Source organism: Notamacropus eugenii, chromosome 2, assembly GCF_028372415.1.
Source record: "Notamacropus eugenii isolate mMacEug1 chromosome 2, mMacEug1.pri_v2, whole genome shotgun sequence".
NCBI classification, from domain to species: domain Eukaryota; kingdom Metazoa; phylum Chordata; class Mammalia; order Diprotodontia; family Macropodidae; genus Notamacropus; species Notamacropus eugenii.
Window position 1 is genome coordinate 316,800,100 of NC_092873.1, and position 21,597 is coordinate 316,821,696.

Genomic DNA, 21,597 nt, shown 5'->3' on the forward strand with positions numbered 1-21,597 from the left:
GGTTAGGCTCCATCTTCTGAAGTCTCTCTCAGCTCTTAAATTCTATTGTATTTCACATCAGAAGGTTGATGGTTAAGCTACTACTTCTTCCTATTCATTTTGCTTCTTAAATTTCCTAGGACATGAACAGGAGAAATCTCGCAATTTATTTCATGAGAATAAATATAGCAACCTAGGAAAATCTATGAAAGCTAAAAATAGCCTGTTCTGTGATGATTTTCATTCCTAGTTGATCAAGAAGCACTTGGGTACACTCTAGTAGAATTGTCATAGCAACACGCTCTCCTGCCTGTCCTGGGGGCTTACATCCAATAAGCACAAAAAGGTTTATAATATATATGGTGCATAGTGTATTCCATTCAGGGAAGAGGAGATGGCAATAGGTCAGGGTTATCTAGAAAGAACTAGTGCTACGCTCAATATAAACCGGAAAGCCCTGACAGAAAAATGAAAATTGAGGCAGCCAAGGTTTGAAATCCAACTAAATCACTTAAGACAGAGAATGGAAGATATAATAATGAGTAGATCCAAAAGAGGCAGCTAGGTGGAGCAGTGGATAGAGCAATGGGCTTGAAATCAGGAAGACTGATCTTGAATTCAAATGTGACCTCAGATACTTCCTAGCTATGTGCAGGTGAGCAAGTCACTTAATCCTGTTTACCTTCACTTAATCCTGTTTGCCTCAGTTTCCTCAATTGTAAAATGAACTGGAGAAGGAAATGGCAAACCATGCTAGTATCTTTGCCAAGAAAACCCCAAAATGGGGTCACAGAGAGTGGACACAACTGAAAAGACTGAACAACAACAAGATCCAAGAAGACAGGCAAGGACCAGCCTCTACAGTATAAATTTTAGGAACTCAGCAAGGGCAATAATTTTAAGCAGTTGTTAGGACAGAGGTAATTTGCTATTTCTTATGATAGTTAATGTATCAGGCTTCTAGCAGTCCTTGACTGTCCTATCTAATGTTCCATGAGCTTCAAAAACTAATAAATAAGCTACATAGAATTCTGTTTAAACTATATCTAAATATGTTCAAAATGAGAATATGAGGGACTTTCATATGGATAAGGTCTATGAGTTTTAGAGCATAGATTTTCATGATACAAATTAATAATATTTAGAGCTAGAAGATACCTTAGAGATCATCCAATTCAATTCTCTCAACTATACAGATGAGTAAGCTGAAGCCCAGAAAGGTTAATTCACTTGAAGAGGAAACAAGTCAGAAGCATTATAGATAGAAATGGAATCCAGTCTTCTGACTCCCAATTCATTGTTTTTTTTTTTCTGTCTACACGTATCTACTTTGCCAGTTTGGAGAACTTTGCTGTTGGTTTGTCTGGGTTATAAGTACAAAGAATAAAACAATCCCTACTCACAACGAGCTTACACTCTAATTAAGAAGATGAGTGTATGTATGTATGTATGTATGTATGTATGTATGTATGTATATGCATGTGTACATATATATAGTGAATAAACACTAATTTAAAGTACTTCATGACAAGATATTTTGAGAGGAAAGGTAGTAGAATTTGTAGGGAGGGAGGAATTAGGAAAAGCTTCATCCAAAACAATTGTATCTGGGCTTCATTTTAAAGAAAGAGGATTTAATGAGGTGGAAGTAAGGAGTATGTGCCTTCCAGGTAACAGAAATAACCAGTAAAAAAACATGAAGAGAGAAGTATCATGAATGAAGAATAGATAAAAGTCCAATTTGCCTGGATTGCAGATATAAGAGGTGGGGTAATATCCAACAAGCCTGGAAAGACAGGCTGAGGCAGGGTTGGATAGGGCTTTAAAAACTAAACAGAGAAAATTATATTTCATTCTAGAAGTAATGGAATTGGAGCTGATTGAGTAAGGGAGTCATATGATCAGATATACACTTGAGGAAAATTAATTTGGTAGCAGTATATAGGAATGGAGTTGTGAGAGATGTGAGGCTTGGATACCAGTTAGGAGGCTAATCCATTATAGTGATATATCATATGCTTTTATCATATCATTCTAGCATGACTATAAGTGAAAGGATATAATATAAGAACAGAAGGACTCCAACGTTTCCTCTCCTGTCTCTTTGGATCAGTCAGTAAACAATATTCAGAAAATAAGCATTTATTAAATGCCTACTATGTGCTAGGCACTGTACTAAGCATTGGGGATACAAATATGAAAGAAAAAAAGACAGTTCCAACCCTCAAGAAATTTGCAGTCTAATGGGGGAAGACCATACAAAAAAGGAAACAGAAAATCAGGGGTAGAGAGAGGGCTGAGGAAACTACACAATGCAGGGGCATGGCGGAGAATTTAGAGATGTCTCAGAGTGGTCCAGCCAGGTAAAAAATTAGAAGATATTCTGAGTTGAGATCCCTCTTTTAATGGAGGGTTTGGAGTTCATGATCCATCCTTTGTTTTGCTCCATCAGCCACCACCACAGCATTCATATGCGGAACCATTGGTTACAGCAAATGGAGAAGTTCTGAATGCTGTGGAGAAGTTCACTTACCTTGGTAGTGTACTTTCCAGGAATGTACACACTGATAATGAGGATGATGCATACATTGCCAGAGCTGGCTCAGTGTTTGGGAGGCTCCAAAGTCTACAGACCATTGTACCGATCTCATTGTTCTATGCCCATGAAACCTGGACGACCTACCAGCGCCATGTCAGGAAACTGAATTGCTTCCATTTGAATTGTCTTAGGAAGATTCTGAAGATCACCTGGCAGGATAAGATACCAGACACTGAGGTCTTTACTTGAACTAAACTGCCAAGCATTCAAATTGTTCTTCAGAGAGTGTAACTGAGATGGGCTGGCTGCATTGTTCGAACGTAAAATGTATACTTACCAAAAAGACTGTTTAATGGGGAACTCCCTCGGGGAAAGTGTTCACATGGTGATCAGAAGAAGTGATATAAGGACTCTTTCAAGGTCTATCTCAAGAACTTCGGAATTAATTGTGTGACATGGGAGACATTGGCATAGGACTGCTCAGCATGGCATGCCCACCTCAGAGAAGATGCTGTGCTCTATCAGCAAAGCTGAATTGGAAAAGCTCAAAGGACACAATTTAAAAAATAAATTTAAAGTATCCATCCCAGATGTTCACACAGTCTATTTCTACCCAACCTGTGGTAGAGTGTTGGAGCTTGTATTGGTCTGATCAGACACAGTTGGACACACTGAAGCTTGACTCTAGCATAGTGATGTCATTATGGTCCTCCTCAACAAGGAAGGATAACAACCAACCACTGGAGTTCATGGCTCCACCCTTTAATTAGAAAGGTAGAGGATAGTGATGAGATGGACTACCAAGGCTAATAGAATCTTGAAGTGTAATGAGATTTTCCCAATAATGAACTTTGTGGGGCATGGTGGAGAAGTCAGAGATGTCCTAAAGTAGTGTAGCCAGGTGAAGAAGAAAGAACCCAGTCCATCAAGTTATTTTTGGAAGGAATATGAGCTTTTGAGGCTGCTAGTTCTTGCAGATTGTAAATAGAATCATCCTCCAGTACTTTGATGAGTCCTGCTCTCATAAATGTCAGTACTTCTTCCAGTGGAGCAGACCATGAACCCCATCTCCTCTCATTCTATGCAATTCTTGTCTGTGTCTTTCCATAAATTCTTCACAGAGAGTATATCCAACATGCTGGAAGCCATCCTCTAAGTCTGTTTTAAATTATTTGAGTACTAATGCAGTGGTGAGGTTGTCTATTATTCCTCAGTGTCATGACATGACTAACCCATTTCCTTTTCCAACACACATTTCCTATATGATACTGTTAATAGGACTTTTACTGAGCCAGTCTCTAACCTGAGAATGCTCAGAACTGCACAAAGCAGGCATAGAGACTGGAGTTCCAGTAATCAAGTAGTTTAATTAATCAAATTCAGAATGAGGAATGTTCTCTTAGCTGAAGAAAAAGTACAGGTTATATACTTAAATCACAACTGAGGAAGGAGAGGGGGAAGGTGGATTACAAACAACTATTTAGTGGGTTTCTATGAGAAACCCATAAATCCCACAATGCAACAATTCTGGAATCAAGTCTTTGGAGTTGTGACCACCTCCCCTAAAGTACAGAACCAGAGTTCTGTGACGGGAACAGGTTCTACAATCTTTGATTCACTTCACTTAAGGTCCAGTGATTGTGAGCATTGTCAGAGTTTTGATTAATCGGTGAAAGTTGTATTGTGAGCTCTGACTCCCAAGCCAGAGAGGCAGCTCTTGAGAAGACTAAATTATTAGTATATTCATTACACATATATCAATTAAGATAAGTATTAGAAATTCCTTTCTCAATACTATCTGAGTCACTTCTTGGGTACATTTGATCACATCCTGCATTCTACTTATTGATCATATCTTGCATTCTACTTATATCTACCATGTTGTTGGTGGTAGTCAGTCATTCAGTCATGTCCAACTCTTTGTAAACCCATGGATCATAGCATATCAGGTCCTTCTATACATATCTATCTCTTGAACTCTGTGGAAGTTTGTGTTCATTGTTTCCATGACACTATCTATCCATCTCATCCTCTGACATCCCCCCTTTTTTTTTTCCGTGTCAGGGTCTTTTCCAAAGAGTCCTGGCTTCTCATTATGTGGAAAAAGTGTTTAAGCTTTAGCTTCAGTATCCGACCTACTATGAATAGTCTGAATTAATTTCTTTAAGTATTGATTGATTTGATCTCCTTACTGTCCACAAGACTCTCAGTAGCTGTAGTAGCAAGCACCCTAGCACACTCAGGATGGCCTGCTGGTACAGGTTCTTTGATCTGCTTTTATAAAGGAAAGACAGCTTCAAAGGGGTTAACAATTAAACAATGCAGACTTTTTTCTATCTAACCATCTCACAAGGGCTGCTGAGCACACTATTCACCCTTCTTGCAGGGCCAGCGGGGGGGGGGGGGGGTGATGGGTGTCTAGGGGGTAGGGGAGGAACAACTCCCCCTATGTCTCAATGGGGCCAATCGAGACAGGCACAACTTGGACACACCGCTAAATCCCCTCAAGCCTAAATGGAGGCCAGTTGAGGCAAGCACAGATTCCCCCCAAACCTTGATGGTGCTGATCAAGGCACACACAGCATCCTAGCTTGTGCATTTCAACCCTAAAAGTTACCCACTCACTGACCAGTGCCCACCTGCTTTATATTTATCCCTCCAGGGTCTTGACCTTTACAATTTAAACAGGTGACACCTGGCCCTTACAATCTACATGGGTGGAGATGTTTTGAACCATAGTTAATACCTGGGAACAAGAGATTGTTATGGCTACGGATCCTGAAAAACCAAACTCCAAAAAAATACTAAAAATCCGCTTTGCTTAAGCTTACAGTAGTCTTCTCCAGCTCCACAACTTGAAAGCATTGATTCTGTGGAGCTCAGCTTTCCTCATGGTCCAGTTCCTACAGTCATGCATTGTTACTAGAAAAAGCATTGTTTTGTCTATACAGAACTGTGTCAACAAGGTGATGTCTCTGCTTTTAGTATGCTCTCCAGATTTGTCATAGCATTCTTTCCAAGGAGCAAGTGTCTTTTAATTTCTTTTTCAGCTCCACATAATATTTAATGAAAACAGTTATTTATTAAAGAACATTTCTGTCCGGGAAAATCATTATCTGGGAGATCTTTTTCTTGTCAGTTGAAACTAACTACATTGGTTTTTGTTTTGTTTTGTTTCTTTCCCTCACTTAATAGCATTTTATTTTTTCCAATTACATGTAAAGATAGTTTTCAACATTCACTTTTATAGGATTTTGAGTTCCAAACTTTTTTCTCTCTCCCTCCTTCCCTTCCTTACCCCTCCCCAAGATGGCAAGCAATCTGAGATAGGCTTTACATGTACAATCATATTAAACATAACTCTATATTAATCATGTTGTGAAATAAGAATCAGAACAACAGGGAAAACCAGAAAAAAGAAAAAACAAACAAGAAGAAAATAGTATGCTTTGATCTGCACTCAGACTCCACAGCTCTTTCTCTGGATGTGGATAGCATTTTCCATCATGAGTCTTTTGGAATTATCTTAGATCGTTGTATTGCTGAGAAGAGCTAAATCTATCAAAGTTCGTCATAGCCTCATGTTGCTATTATTGTGTTCTGCTGGTTCTGCTCACTTCACTCAGCATCAGTTCATGTAAGTCTTTCCACGTTTTTCTGAAGTGCATGTGCTTATCATTTCTTACAAAACAATAGTATTTCATTACATTCATGTACCACAACTTGTTTAGCTATTCCCCAATTGATGAGCATCCCCTCAATTTCCATTTCTTTACCACCACAAAAGGAGCTGCTATAAATATTTTTGTATATGTGGGTCCTTTTCCCATTTTTATGATCACTTTGAGATACAGACCTAGTGGTAGTATTACTGGATTAAAGGATATGCACAGTTTTATAGCCCTTTGGGCATAATTCCAGATTGCTCTCCAGAATAGCTGAATCAGTAAGTGTCTTTTATTTCATGGCTACAGTTGTCATCTGCAGTGATCTTTGAGTCCAAGAATATAAGACCACCTCCTCAGAGTGAACATATAGCAGCAAACACAAATGGGATAAAGCGGCTGTCTTCTTTAGACAACTTAAGAGAAACTCAGGAAAAACAGGACCTTTAGGGGGCTAAAGTGTGGCCTGTGTAAATTCACCTGAATCAACAAACTGGCAGGCCCTGGGGGCAGCTCCATTGAATCAGACTAGGTCTCAAGAACTTTCACTTCACCAACTTTCATCTCAAGGGCTCAGGAATTTTCACTTCACAAATTTTCATCTAACAAATGTGGCCATCAGAAGGTTGAATAGTGGAAACTGAAGGACCTCCACTGTTTCCAGATGCCAGGCCAGAGAAGCACACAATGCTTCAGGACAGCTAGGCTGGGGGCCCTCCTGGGGAGTAGAGGAGTGCCTGAGTTTGTGGTCCCAAACAAAATTTGGAAAATAACAGGAAGGAGAACCTGAGGTCTGGGGCACCATTATCCACAACTCAGGTGTAAAACATGATCACAATAATAAGCTGCTAAAAATAAAACAAAACAAAAATAAAAATGACCAGGCAAAGGAAAAAGAACCTAACCATAGATAGCTATTTTGTTGTAAAAGAAGATGTGAGTTCATATTCAGAGGAAGATAGTGAGGTTAAAAAAAAAAAACAACACCTATTCCTACCGCAAAGAGTAACATCAAATAGTTACAAGATTTCTCAGAAGAACTTTAACAGGACTGCAAACATAAAACAAGAGAGACTGAGGAAATATTAGGGGAAAAAAAGTAATTCCAAAAAATATGAAAAGAAAGTTAATGAAGACACCAAGAAATAATAAAACTAAAAAAAAGAGAGAGAGAATCTGAGATATCTCATTAGAAAAATGAATGATCTAGAGAACAGATTGAGGAGAGACAAAATAAGGCTACCATCAGAAAAATAATCATGATACAATACTACAAGAAACTATTAAGGAAAATTGCCCTGAAGTTCTAGAACAAGGGGGTAAAGTGAAATAAGAAAGTATCTACCCATTCACCACCCATTCCCAGGGGAAAAATTTACAAGAATGTCATAGCCAAGTTTCAAAACTCCCAGGATAAGGAGAAAGTATTCAACAAGAAAAAATAAATTAAATACTGTGGAGATACAATTAGGATTTCATGAGACCTAGCAGCTTCTACACTAAAATACCTTGAGACATTATATTTCAAAGAGCAGAAAAACTGGCATTGCAACCAAGAATAACTTACCCAGCAAAGTTGAGTATAATCCTGAATGGGGGAAAATGGACATTTAACAAGCTGAAAGATTTTCAGGTATTTGTGACAAGAAGACCAGAACTTGACAGAAAATTTGATATAAACTCTCCAGAAGATATCTAAGGAAAATATTTAAAGACTAGAAAGGACATTGTTTACTTTTTTTTTAGATAAATGAACACTTTTATTTCTTTGTTTCACAAATAAACTGGCTGAAACAGTTGTTTCCTGTAGAATAACCATATAGACCAAATTCCATATCTTCATCAAAATCCTCCGATTCCTCCTTGGCTTCCACCTCGGCTGGAACGTCAGCAGCAGCGGTCACAGGGAAGGCCACAGGGGTGACCACTGCAGATGCTAAAGGGTCGGCCAGGGATGCCTTCACCTTTTCAACAACAACGACAACCAAGACCCATGGAAGATCAAGTGGGGTACTGATGCAACAGTTGGGTAGCCAACCTGCAGACAGACGCCGACAATTTTACCGACACTCTCTAAGAACCGAAGGTGCCAAGTCTCCTTCGTGATGTTCAGCACTTCAGGGTAGTGGAAGCTGCCATTGTCACACACCTGCTGAATGATCAGCCCAAAGGAGAATCGGGAAATGTTCAGCATGTTCAACAAGGTGACCTCGCTGGCACCCACTTTTTCTTTGGTCTTAATCAGCTGCACATCACTCAAGATTTCAATGGTACCCCTGGAAATCTTAATGATAATACCCAGAGCCTGGAAGAAAGAAGTCTTCTCGGGACCCAGACCGGGTTTCTGGGCTGGCACAGTGACATCACACGGGGCGATGGTACCAGCATGGGCAGCAGCTGGCACCTTATTGATCAGAAGGATATCCTTAATCCCAGTCAGATCTCCTTTGGTGAATACAAAGTCCACATTTCCCCGAATATAAGGCAGCAGTTTCTCCAGGGCAGGGTTGTTCTCCAGATGATCACGAATGGCTTTGCTCATCATGGTGTTTTTCTTTTCCTCCCCATCAATACAACGACCTTCCCACGGAGGGACATCCTGGATCTGCTGTATCTGCTTGGAGCCCACATTGTCTGCTCCCACAATGAAGCATTTTAGATGACCATCCAAAAGTTGTATGATCTTGAGGAAGTAATTGGATTTCCAGGTAACCCTGTCTTTCCAGGGCATATCCACGGTGCTTCTGAGATTGCCGAGCGGGGTTTAAAGACAAGTCACTTGCATGAGGATGCCTGGGGAGAGAGCACTGTTTACTTTTTATATCCGTATTCTTAAGACTGTCATCACTGCTAGGATAATTTGAAAGAAAAGTTAGGGCCGAGTTATGTGTGATGGGGTGCTTCTAGAAAACAAAATTGGGTAGGCAGAGAACTAGGGGACAGGATAAAGGAGAGATTTTTAAATGGGTATGTAGATTAAGATTTAGGAGACTGGGAGGAAAAGATAAAGGAGGAACTTTTAGAAGGGTGTGTAGAACAAGATTTAGGAGAATAGGAGAGAGGATAAGGGAGGAATTCTTAGAGGGTTGAATAGGATAAGGAATAGATAGAAGAGGCTGAGAAGGGAAATAGTAAAAATAAGATGAAGGGAAATTCGCAAAGAGTAATTATAACTTTGAATGTAAGTGGGATGAACTCACCAATAAAATGGAAATGGATAGCAGAATAGATTAAAAATCTGAATCCAACAATATATTTTCAAGAAACACATTAAAGAAAGAGAAACACATGGAGTTAAAATGGAAAGAATAGAAATTATTACGTTTCAGCTAATGCAAAAAAGGTAGCAATCATGACCTCAGACAAAGTTAAGGCTAAAATAGATTTAATTAAAAGAGATAAACTAAATTTTGATCAAAGATACCATAAGCAATGAAATACAGAACCTATATGCACCAAATATAATAGCATCTAAATTTTTAAAAGAAAAGGTAAATGAATTACAGGTGGAGATAGACAGTAGTACTATAAAGGTGGAGGACTTTAATTTTCCTCTCTCAGAACCAGATAAATCTAACAAAAAAAGAAAAAAGAAGTCAAGGAAGGGAATAGAATTTTAGATAAGCTAGATAGGATAAATGTCTGGAGAGAACTGAAAGGGAAGAGAAAGGAATATGCCTTTTTCTAAAGGAGATCATGGTAGGTTTACAAAGATTGTCCATATGTTAGGACATAAAAAATATTTATAGTTAAAAGCAGAAGTATTAAAAGAATCCTTTTTCATATTACAATGCAATAAAAATATATCTAATATGGGACCCCAAAAACATAATTAAAAACTAATTGGAGATTAAACAATCTAATCTTAAAGATGAGTGGGTTAAAAAACAAATCATAGAAACAATCAATAATTTTATTAAAGAGAATAAAAACACTGAGACAATATATTAAAACCTATGGCATACAGCAAAAGCAGCAATCCAAGGAAATTTTATATCTCTAAATGCTTACATCACTATAGAGAAAAAGCAAACCAATGAATTGAATATGCAACTTTTTCAGAAAACCAGAAAAAGAACAAACTAAAAATTCCCAGTTAAACACTAAATTAGAAATCCTAAAAATTAAAGATAAAATTAGTAAAACTGAGTATTAAAAAAACATTGAATTAATAAATAAAACTAGGAGTTGGCTATATAAAAAAACACAATAAAATAGATAAATAATTGGTTAATTTGATGAGAGAAAAAGAGAGAGAAGAAAACCAAATTGAAGGACAACAACCTATCAACCAACCTGTATTAAAATGAAAAGGATGACTATACCACTAATGATGATGAAATTAAAAGCAATTATAAGGAGTTGTTTTGCTTAATTATATGCCAATAAATTTAACAATTTAAGTGAAATTTAAGAATATTTATATATACAAATATATATATAAATATATATATATATATATAAATATATATATAAAATATAAATTGCCTACATTCTTAGAAAAGGAAAAATAACATCTAAATAGGCCTATTTTAGAAAAAGAAATTAAACAGACCATGAGTTTCCAAAGAAGAAAGCACCAGGACCAGAAAGATTTATAAGTGAATTCTATCAAACATTTAAAGATCAACTAATTCCAATTTTAATAAATTATTTGGAATAATAGACAAAGAAGGGATCTTAACAAACTCCTTTTATGAAACAAATATAACACTGATTTCTAAACCAGGAAGTATGAAAACAGAGAAAGAGACCAATTTCATTAATGAATATGGATGCAAAACTCCTAAATAAAATATTAGCTAAAGATTATAACAATACATTATAAAGATTTTATATTATGAACAAGTGGGATTTAAAATAGGAATATAGGGATTATTTAACATAAGAAAAAGAATTAACAAGATCATATCAATAATAAAAGTTAAAAAAACATGAATATATCAATAGACACAGAAAAGACTTTTGCTAAAGTATAACATTTCTATTAAAAACACTTGAAAGTATGGGTATAAATAGATTTTTTTTCTTGAATTAAAAAAAACATTTACCTAAAACCATCAACATGTATTATTTGTAATAATAAGTTAGATACTTTCCCAGTAAAATCAAGCGTGAAACAAAGATGCCCACTGTCACCAATATTATTCAATATTGTATTGAAAATTTCTAACAATAGCAAAAAGACAAGAGAAAGAAATAGCAGGAATCAGAATACGGAATGAGGAAATAAAACTCACACTTTTTGTTGATGGTATGATGATACACTTCAAAAATCCCAAAGACTCAACTAAAAAGTTAGTTGAAACAATAATTTTGCAAAGGAGCAAGATATAAAATAAATTCACATAAATCACCAGCATTCCTATATATCATCAAAAAAAAAAACAAAACAAAACAACAACAACTCTGCAAGAAGAGATAGCAAGAGATACTCCATTTAAAATAACTCTAGACAGTATAAAATACTTGGGAGTATACCTGCCAAAACAAATTTAGGAAGAATATGAACAAAATTATTTTTAAAAAGCCTTTTATGCAAATAAAATCAGATTTAAATAATTGGAGAAATAATTGTCCATGGGTAGGCAGGGCAATATAATTTTTTTAATGGAAATTTTACCAAAAATAATTTATATATTCAATACCACCTCAATTAAACTGCCAAATAAATTATTTTGCTAAATTAGAAAAAACAATAACAAAATTGATTTGAAAATACAGGAAGTCAAGAAAATTAAAGAAAAAATGTAAAGATGGGGGTTTAGCAGTACCAGATCTTAAACTATATTATATGATAATAATCATCAAAACTACCTGGTGCTGGCTAAGAAATAAAAAAGTAGATCAGTGGAACAGAATACACATTCAAATTACAACAGCAAATAAATGTTGTAATCTTGTATTTCACAAACGTAAAGATTTAAGTTTTGAAAGTAAGAATTTATTATTTGGTAAAAATTGTTGGAAAAACTGAAAAGCAGTGTGGCAGAAATTAGACATAGACAAATATCTTACACCATTTACCAAGATAAGATCAAAATGGATACATGACCTAGCTATAAAGAGAGATACTATAAGAGCATTTGAAGAACATGGAACATATTACTTATCAGATACAGATAGGAGACCAACTTATGAATAAATAAGAGATAGCAGTGTGAGATGCAAAATGGATAATTTTGATTACATTAAGTTTAAAAGATTTTGTATAAATAGGACAAATATAACCAAGATCAGAAGGAAAGCAAAAAATTGGGGGAAAGATTCACAGTTTCTCAGATGAAGGTCTCATATCTTAACTATCCAAAGAACTTTGTTAAATCTATAAGAATACTAATTGAATTGAAAAATGGTCAAAGGACATGAACAGGCAGTTTTCTGATACAGACATCAAAGTAATGTGAGAAATAATTCATTTGGACCCCTACTCTATTCCAATCACTATTAATCAATTCAACATGATTCCATAGAGGTAGTGATTATAAGTTCTGTCTCTTAGGCCCCAGAGCTGTGAGCTGAAGCATGTAAATTCACTTGCTTAATCTTGTTTTTCCTTTCCATGGTGATGAAGTGCAGTGTGGCAGAGGTGACTCAGTTATGTGGAAAGTCCTCCAATTTATTTTTGTACCTCTGAACCTTTCTCTCTTGCCCAATATGAGCAGGTAACCATCATCTTATGACCATCTTATGACCAGTTTGTCAGTGGAGATGCCCCACTCTTCACCCAACCTCTATGTCATTTCGGGCCCTCAAGAGCAAGGTCTATCAACCAATGAGATTCCATATTTCATCACGCCTCGTTTGCATATTTTGGTATCAAACTTTACAAATATGAGGCCCTGGAAGAAAGGGACATCTCAGACCATAAGGAAAATCTGAGGACTACTTCATTAGAGGAGAACCATGGAGCCTTTAATAAAGCGCCATTGGCTCAGAGTTTTGCCTCAGTCTCTTATTGTAGGTGAACAATTTTAATACAGCTATATGGAAAAATGCACTAAATCATTATTGAATAGAGAAATGCAAATTAAAGCAACCTTGAGGTATCATTTTACACCTACCAAATTGGATAAAATGATTGAAGGGGAAAGCAACAAATGCTGAAGGGGATGTGAAAAAATTGGGACACTAACTCACTATTGGTGGAATTTTGAATTTATCCAATCATTTTGGAGAGCAATTTGGAATTATGCCCAAAGACTTATTAAATTGCCAAACCCAAAGCAATACCCAAACAATATCTCTTTCCCAGAACCTATATGTTCCAAAATATTTATGGCAGCTCTCTTTGTGATAACAAAGAACAGGAAACTGTGGGGTGCCTGTCAATTGAGGAATACCTGAACAAGTCATAGTATATGATTGTGATGGAATTCTAATGTGATATAAGAAATGATAAGCTCAATGATCTTAGAAAAACACGGATAAATTTTCACAAAATAATGAAGAGTGAAATGAGAAGAACCAAGAGAACATTGTATACAGTAACAACAATATTGTTTTAAGAACAGTTTTGAATACAAATACCCAAATTAACTACAAAGAACACATGAAAGAAGACATTACACATACAAAGAAAGAGCTGATAAGTAGAAGTATGTATAGAATGGTTTTACATAAATATATATATGTATATATGTGTATGTGTGTGTATTATGTTAGTCTTATGCTGCTGAAGAAGACCATGCCATCAGAGAAATGATGACATGACTTGCACTTGACCTTGTTTTGAATGAGGGAGCACTGTGGAGGTCACCAACTTCACTTCTCCTCCAGAGTCATCGGAAACATGTCATATATACATATATATATACATATATATATATATAAAGAGAGAGAGAGAGAGAGACATATTTGTATATAATGGTAACCATCTCTAAAACCAGGGGGAGGAGAAAGGGAAAAAAACTTACATGATAACTTTATTATGTATTTAAAAGGAATAGCTAGTTGCACATAATAGATCTGCAGTTTCATGTACAATCTATTTTTTGCTATTCTACTGTTCTACAAACATGCTTATCATATTTCCTAATTTCTGAATAAAATAGATAATTTTTTTTTAAGTAGAAGTGTGCTCTGTCTGGAACAGCAGAGTAGCAGTACTCAACTACAAGAGAGTTCAGCTAGAGAACTGAGGAATGGAGGGAACTGAGGTATGATGCCATCATTTTTGTCTTTTGGCTAAAACTGAGGGAGAGTCCAGAATTCAGCTGGGATTAGTTCTTTCCCTCCAGAAACCACCTCAGGCAAGAGCTGAGGTTGGTGAAATGTTAATCACCTACGGTGGGAGGAGGCTGAAATAGTTTTGAGGTCCAGCTCCCAGGAATCCACAACAAGAGAAAGGAGTTATACAGTGAGCCATAGGGGATTACAAGGAAGAATCAATGGAATACCTTAAAACCACAATTCTCCCCCATGAAGATTAGATATCATATTTTAAGAAATCATAAATAAAAACTTCCAAAGTGATGGAATCCTAAAAAAGCTACCCTTAGCCCCAATATTCTAACTTCCTTATAAGTCCCACTTATAACAGCAGGCCTGTACCTAGCCACTCACCGCCCCCCCCCCCCCCACATATCCTAATTTCTTCATATATGCCTCACTGCTCACTAGAACAACAGATGTGTCCATGAACTCATATTTCTCACAGAACAGCAGGCATGTCCATGTGATGGGATCACAGCCACTGCCTCTAGCTAGCCCCTGCCTATAGACCCATTCCTCATATTTCTCACAGAAAAAACAGATGTGTCCATGCATTCAACCACAACCACAGCTATCTAGTCTCAGACAGGACCACAATATTCAGCCAATCAGAAAGCAGCACCACCAGGATGCCCAAGCAGGATATGGACACCAAAACAATAGAAAAGATTTTCCCTAAATAGGCACCTGTGCAGCAATAGCAAAAGTTGTCTTTTAGATGAACTTATGATGTAGAGATGCTTACTATAATATCATTATCATACATACCCCCCAAAAGGGGTTTTCTGTATGCACTGTGAGTAAATACATGAACAATTTTACTGTGCCTGGGACTCCTCCCCTATTACCTAATCTCTTAACAAACCCCTCCTGTCTTTTTAATATTCATAATTTCTGTTATGTAATTGCATCTTTACCCTATAAAAATCTATCTTGCTTTCTCAGAAGTTGCTGGTCCTTCTTGGAACTTAGCCCACTTCATGAGAGGCATCAATCTCAATAAATGCCTATACTGGGATTCGAGGTGGTCTGACTCTGAATTCTTAGACACAGTTTCACCACAACACAGCATGAAACTGCAACAAAGACATGCTAGAACCAGACAGCAAAGAGACGATGTACCTGTCACATAAAAGAAAGCACAAAATGAGAATTCCCAGAAATTCCAAAGTCAAAATTCAGAGCTTTCAGGTTAAAGAAAAAAAAAATACTGATAGAAGAAAGAATTCAAATACTACCAATGAAATTTAATGAAATAGTGGGCTTCCAGGCATTCCTGATGAAAAGACCAAAGCTTAATAGAATGGTTGAAATGCAAACACAAGAGCCAAGAAAACTGAAGGGACTATACAATGAGAAATTGTTTAGATTCTAAAAGTGGAGAAGAAATGTACTCACTCAGCACCTCAATGTCTTCAAAGGTGGAGTTAAATGAGATAAATATGGTACAGGGGTGATTTTAAATGGAGAAAGGAGAAAAGGAAAAGAATATGTCATGAAAGAAAGAGAAGAAAGGCACTATGTCACATAATCATGTTATACAAGAAAGACATTCACATGAACCTCACTTTCATCTAAACTGGACAAAAGAATGTTGAACATATATACTAACAACATCTGTTGTTATTATATTACATTACTATATATTACATTGTTGCTATATATATGTTGTTACATGAATTTGGTGTAGAAAAGCATTTAACAACGGGGAAATATGCAGGAACAGGACAAGGGAGGGAGGATTGAAGAGGGAAAGTAGAACAAGAGAAATAATTATAACCAAAGCATTCTCTAACTTTTAAGAATGGATCATGAAAACAGGAAAAGAAAGAATGAAAGGAGGGAAGAAAGAGCAAAATGTTCTGATCAGGGATTAGGTAAAGTGAAAAAGAGAGGAGGAGCAGTGGAGTGAAAGCAATCCAATCTAATCCAATCCAATCAACATTTATTAATCCTGCAATTTTCCAGGCACCGTGTGAAGCAGTGAGGATAAAATTAATAAAAAGACATTCCTTGCTCTCAATAAGTTTACAATCTAAAGGAGTAGACAACACACAAAAGAAAGTATGAAAGTGTGTGTGGGGGGGGGAACTACAGGACACCAGCAGGTGCCTGATTGGGGGAGAGGGGGAAACTTGTTCCATGGAGTTAGATTTGAAATCAAGCAGGTAGGCAGATTCAATGTGGAATGATCTGAGAGTCCAGTTTCTGCCCTCTAGAAAAGAAAGCTTTGAGAGGAGTTTGGTACTCCACCCTCCAGCCCTCCAAACAGAGGTGAGAGAAGGTCGAGGAAGAAGGTACAGTCAATCAAAGTTTGAGTCAGTAGAATGGTGATAGGTTTAGAAGTGATGAGCTTTTCCTGGGAGGGGCATCTTGTTCTGTGGAGTTGAAACCAAGCAGGGCAGTAGATTCAAGGTGGAATGCACACCTTATCTAAGCACACTTTATCTCTCTCTACCTTTTTCTTTGTAAAGGGGAAAAGCAGCAAGAAAGGAGATGAAAAAGTATTAGGGAAAAGACTAGAAGAAAATACACAATCAGCATTTTGTAAAGAACTATGAAAATGAATGGTATGAACTAACTTATAAAATAGAAAAAGACAGAATAATGGATTTGAAAAAAGAATCCAATAACATATTTTGCAAGTGTAGCCACTGGTTATGTTTTTACTCTCCCAGATCAAGGATAATTATATCTCCCCTCTCAGATACTATTGAGCTGGAGTGTCTCTTCTCTAATCTTATCAGCTCAACTCTTCATTTTTGTGTGTTCCTCCCAATGAACTTTCAGTTAGTTCCATTAGGCACTTAACATCAATTAGCTTTACAAATTTTTACTTCAGAGATCAGAGATAGAAATATTTTCCCTGAATATCTAAGGTACACTCTTCCCTATGCGACTTCAGTCTCTGGGTACAGTGGGCTCAAATTTAAAAGTTTCTATATAGCATTGGTCCCACCAACTTCACTTCCAATTGCAGCATCACTGCCAGATGAGTTCTCATTTCAACTGCCTCTCATCTGAGTCCTGATGAATGCTCAATACTTGTCCCTGGAAGCTGGCCCTTGCTAGCTCCAAACCTGGCACAAACTCCTTTTCTGGTTGTCTTGGTGGCTTACTCTCCTGACTTTTTGAGATTAACAAGGGTGTAGACTTCAGTCTCCTTCACTTTAAACCACAAAATGGAGGAGGGAAATCTGGGAAGAGTTGTATGAATTGACATAGACTAAAGTGAACAGAACCAAGAGAAATTTTTTTTTTCAATAGCAATAACATTATAAAGAAAAACAACTTTGAAAGAATTGAGAAATTTGATCACTGAAATGACTAGCCACAATTCCAGAGTATTGATGATAAAGTCTACTATTCACCTACTAACAGAGAAGTGATGGTCTTAAGGTACAAAAATAAACAAACAATTTCAGAGATGGCCATTGGGTAGATTTTTTTAATCAACTATGCATATTTGTATCAAGGGTTTGGTCTTTTTTTGTTAAGGGAGGGGTAGGACTTATAGGAGAAATATTGTCAAAATAAAGGAGGAAGGAGAAGAAAAGAGGGTCACTAAAACATTTTTTAAATGCAAGTGAACAGAAAATAGGACAAGCAAGACAGCTTTGAAAGTTATATACTGAATTTATTATATACTTAAAAGGAAAAACAGTGCATGCAATGGAGTTTCACAGAATAATCCTCATTATCTGCTCTATATTGAATAAGGAAATGTTCATTTTATTTAGTGTTTGTTAAGTTCAGAATTTTTTAAAAATTAAAAATGAAGTTGAAAGGGACCTTAAAAATGGGTCAAAACTTCTCAATTTATAGAAAAAATAAGACCTACTCTTTACTGTATTCAATTCCCCCATCATAGGCTAAGCTAGATCTGCACTCCAAGTTGCCAAATGTGGGAGCACTAGGGTTACAGGGTGGGAATGGAGCTCTCTCCAGTACTTGTTGCCATTTAGAAAATGCTGGTTTTATTCTGGAGAGCAATTTGGAACTATGCCCAAAGGGCTACAAAAACGTGCATACCCTTTATCCCAGTAATATCACTTCTGGGACTCTAACCCAAAGAGATCATAAAATGGGAAAGAGTCCCACATGTACAAAAATGTTTATAGCATCTCTCTTTGTGGTGGTCAAAAACTGGAAATCAAGGGGATGCCCTTCAGTTGGGGAATGGCTGAACAACTTGTGGTATATGAATGTAATGGAATACTATTGTGCTATAAGAAACGATGAGTAGGAAGACTTCAGAGAAGCCTGGAAGAAAAGGAACAGAACCAGTACAACTTTGTACACAGCAAAACCCACAGTGTGTGAGGTAGACTTAGTACTTCATTGGAATGCATGGACTTAAAAATTTCCAATGGATTCTTGAGGCAAAATGCCTTCCACATCTAGAGAAAGAACTATGGAATTGGATTGCCGACAAAAACAGACCATTTTCTTTTGTATTATATTTAGTTTTGTTTTGTTTTATGGTTTCTCCCATTCATTTTAATTCTTCTATGCAACATGTATTTATCAGGAAAGTATGCATAGAACCTATATAAGATTGTATGCCATCTTGAGGGGAGGGGGGGAAGTGGGAAGAGAAGGGGAATGAGGGAGAGGGAGGGGGAAAAATCTAAGATATATGGAAGTGATTGTCAAATATTGAAAACAAAATAATTTAATTAAAAATAAATAAATAAAATCATGAAGTTAAAGATTTGAAAAAAAAAGAAAATGCTGTTTTTACACATAATCAGAATCATGATATTTCAGACCTTCATCCAATACACCATCTGAAAGGTAATTCCCATTATGATATACATGCCTGACCAGTGGGCATCCAGCTTCCGCCTAAAGACCTCTAATGAAGGGAAGCTACTACCTCTAGAGACAACCCATTTTGCTTTGGGAAAGCTCTAATCTTCAGGGAGTCTTTCCTGACATTAGAATAAATTTGCCTTTTCTCCCCACTACTCCTAGATCTTCCTTTTGGGGCCAAAGAAGAAATTTGATCCCTTGTCCACATGAAAACTCATCAAATACATGAAGACATTTATCATATTTCTTCTAAAAAAAATGTTATAAGCTAAACATTTCTATTTCCTTCAACTGATACCAACATGGCATGAACTCCAGGACCTTAACCACCCTGATTGCCCTCTAGACATTTTACAAGTTTATTAATGTCCCTTCTTAAGAATATTGTGCCCAGAGCTGGACACAATAATACAGGCCATGTCTGGCCAAAGGCATGAGACTATCACTTCCTTATTCTTTAAAGCTTTCCCTTTATTAAATATAGTCCAGATTTGAGTTCAGATTTTGTTTCTTTGTTTGTTTTGGCTGCAATATCTCAAAGTTGGCTCATCTTTGGCTTACAATCCACTAAAAGTCTTAGATATTTTCCAGATATATTGCTGTCTAATGTACCTCCCCAGTTCCCGTATTTTGTACCTGTAAAGTCAATTTCTCAAGCCTAAGTATAAAACTTCACATTTATTCCTAATAATTTTACCTTGTTAGCATTGATCCACTGTCCCGGCTTGTCAGGAACTTTATTTTACCCAAACTCATCCAGTTTTTTAGCTATCCTTCTCAACTTCCTGTTACCTTCAAATTTCATAAGGATGTCATCTAGATATCTTTCCCAGTCAGTGATGAAAATGTTAAATAGTACAGGGTCAAGCATGGAATCCTGTAGTAGTACACTGAAGAATTTCTTCCATCCATTAATGGCGGACCTTTGAGTCCAGTTATCTAGCTAGTTCTGAATATGTTGGGAGATATTACTATTTTCTGAGATGACTTTGAAAATAAAAATGTCTATGATTTTCCTCCCAAACAATTGGCATTTTGGTAACCTCAAAACTGTATTATCTCCAGAACAAAACTGTATATATTTAGTCTGATTCAGCTACTCTTCCCATATTTCCTTTTTCTAAAGTACAATTTCTAATTTCCCATGCCACACTACAGAGACCATGATATTATATTTCAAGTGTTGTGGTTCCATCTTTTTTTGATGGAGAAAAGAATTTGTTATAGAAATGCTTACAGATTTTCATTTTTTATTTGCTCATTGTCCTCTTTCCAGTTATATCCTTAAATAATCTTAGGATGATTTTGTTTTGTTGAGTCCTTCACAAAGTTTTTTCTAAATGTGTTTTTCCTTACGTTGAATCTCACTGTATTATTGGTTGACATGGCTCATGCACTTCCACCATCCTCCTCTGAAAGACTTAAAAAATGAGTTTATATTCTAAACCAATGTTCTTCTTGGCAGAAATATCTCTCTGCTTGGCAGAGATTAAGAATATTTTGGTTGATGTGGTTTCTAGATTCTTTTGGTTTTCTCATTGTGGTAATTGATTTGTTTTGGTTAAAATTTCTTAGGAACTGGTGACAGTCTGTGTTGATGTCCATTACTATTTATTCATGACAAAAGCATTTTAAAGGCCAGGTTAGAATTATCTCAATTGTGTATGATATTTTCTCCTCATTTTCATTCTCTCTTCTAATTTGATATTGATTTTGTTCTTTGAACTAACATGGGCAGCTATCTAGAAATTCCTCCTAAATTGATTGCCTGCTCTTTCCAGCCTGAATACAGAATCAATTTCATTTTTTGTGACATTTATTGGTATTCACCATGTCCTGTGCTAACCAATTATTCTGAAGAAGATGTTTATGATGCATGATCTTACCGATCATTTACAAACCTTTAGACCCCCTCATTTCTTATTCCTAAATTGTTTCCAACAAATTTTAGTATTCTCACAATCTATCCCTGTATCAAAGTTACTAAACTTTAAAGTATATATTGATTTAATTTGGAGAGTATTATTTAGTCTCTAGATTTTTTTTCCTTCCTCTCTACTCTCTGCCATATAAGCTGACACAAAGGCTATAATTATTTTAATGATGGTCTTTTTGTAAAGGCTAATCATGAGAACTGTAATTCAAGTTGATCAAGTGTCCCAAGAAATTGTTTACTTCATGCAAGATAAAAACAAATTCTTCCAAATTCTTTATTTCTCCAAAAAAAAGAACCTGTGAGCCCTCCTTCTATTTAGCTGAAAATTCTTTTTCTGTCTGGTTTTACTTATAGTGGGAATGTAATTAAATTGATTCATTTACTCTAGCAATACATCCAGTTGTTAGATACTTGAAAGGATTTGATATATAAATAACCTATTTAATATG

General features: G+C 36.2%; 1 pseudogene; it reads right to left on the reverse strand.

The window, feature by feature from the left end:
- Positions 1-7,943: 7,943 nt before the first annotated feature.
- LOC140523019 (large ribosomal subunit protein uL10 pseudogene) lies at positions 7,944-9,326 on the reverse strand (annotated as a pseudogene).
- Positions 9,327-21,597: the final 12,271 nt, after the last annotated feature.